This window comes from Trachymyrmex cornetzi, unplaced genomic scaffold, assembly GCF_001594075.2.
Source record: "Trachymyrmex cornetzi isolate Tcor2-1 unplaced genomic scaffold, Tcor1.1 scaffold884, whole genome shotgun sequence".
In the NCBI taxonomy this organism is placed as follows: Eukaryota; Metazoa; Arthropoda; class Insecta; order Hymenoptera; family Formicidae; genus Trachymyrmex; species Trachymyrmex cornetzi.
Genome location: NW_017300228.1, coordinates 32,489 through 34,175, shown reverse-complemented (window position 1 = coordinate 34,175; position 1,687 = coordinate 32,489). Strand labels below are relative to the sequence as shown.

Genomic DNA, 1,687 nt, shown 5'->3' with positions numbered 1-1,687 from the left:
AGTATTACAGAAAAGTGTTTCAGACAAAAGTTGTAGGGTTCCAAAAGATCTATTTACTGATCATATCCGTTTGACCTTGCGTGGCGTCTTCAAGGTCAGGTCAAGGTCAGATCAATTTTTTTAAATGAAACACCTTATTTTTCATTGCATTTTCTTATAACACATCTCGAGAGCTTTCCAAAACACTATAATAAAATATTTTTTTATTAAATACTTTTGGAGTTATAAGGCTTGAAAGTTATAGTACCGCCGGCATTAGCATTACGCAAGGTGTCTCGACCGACGGCTAAAACCTCTTGAATGTCGTTCAGAATCATGTCCTGGATAACATTTGGATCAAAGTCACTGGAGATTGTTTCTTTTATTTTCGTTCTTGCACCGAAAATTCATTTTTATGTAAAAATGAAAATAAGAAACAATTTTCAATGATCTTGATCTTGACAAATATTATCCAGGACATGATCTTGAACAGCATTCAAGAGGTTTTAACCGTCTGTCGGACAATTTGCGTAATGCTAATGTCAACTGTACTGTAACTTTCGAGCCTTATAACTCCAAAAGTATTTCATGAAAAAATATTTTATTATATAATAGTATTTTATATATATATTTTATATATAGGAAAGCTCTCGAGATGAGCTATAAGAATATGCAATGAAAAATAAGATGTTCCATTTAAAAAAATTGATATGATCAGTAAATAGATCTTTTGGAACCCTACAACTTTTGTCTGAAACACTTTTCTGTAATACTTATATTTTCTATGATATTCAGGTGTCCCGGTACTTTTTCCCTACTCTGTATATGCGTGCGTGCGTGCGTGCGTGCGTGCGTGCGTGTGTCGCGCTGGTATAAATATATACAGTAATATATACGTCAGTGATAACAGGCCGTTATATCCATTTGCTGCTATAGAACATTTTATGTTATTACTTGGTAAGATAAACATTTAGTTTGTCGAAATGTGGCAACGCAGACTACAGTTTTGAACAATGATGTAAAGATTCCCGTACTCGGGCTTGGTACCTGGCAGGCAGGCGTAAGTATATATAGCAGTACAATGGCTATGTTTATACCGTGCTTAGTTCGCGACCTATACGACAGGTGTCTTTGTTTAACCTACAGGATAAACAAGGACATCTATTGTATAGGCCGCGGCCTAAATGCACGGTGTAAACGTAGCCAATAACTAGGATTGGGTAAGTTAATGTTTTTTTTTTAACTGAATAAAGTTAAAGTTAATGGCTTTACAAAATTAATAAATCTAAGTTAAAAGTTGAAGGAATAAAAAATGAACTTAACGAAAGTTAAGTTTTAAATTAACAAGTAAAAAAAAGTTAATTTCGAAAAAAATTATTTTTGAGGTCAAAATGTCCTAATTTTTTTAAAAATGAGATTAAATAACTACAATATAGATTATTAAGTAAATTAAATTTTTAATTTTTTTCATATATGATACATATAATTATAGAACTATATAAGTTATATAACGATAAAAAAAACAGCTACCATAGAGAAGATATAATATTAGTAATTACATTTTTAAAAATTACATTTTAAGTTGAAGATAAACTATCAATAAGAATACAACGTATCAATAATGACAAAATATTAAATAATAACAAAACTTATAATTCCTTAGAATCACATACATTGCAGAATCACGTGTGAAAATTAATAATAATAA

At 30.4% G+C, this 1,687-nt stretch overlaps 1 protein-coding gene across 1 annotated transcript in view; it reads left to right on the top strand.

Moving 5' to 3' along the window:
• Window positions 1-917: 917 nt before the first annotated feature.
• The window catches only part of LOC108769308 (aldose reductase-like), a 5,704-nt gene continuing 4,934 nt past the window's right edge, over window positions 918-1,687 (top strand). The window contains exon 1 of the mRNA XM_018520211.1: window positions 918-1,039. The gene's annotated coding sequence lies outside the window, so the exon portion shown is untranslated. The remainder of the gene's footprint in view (window positions 1,040-1,687) is intronic.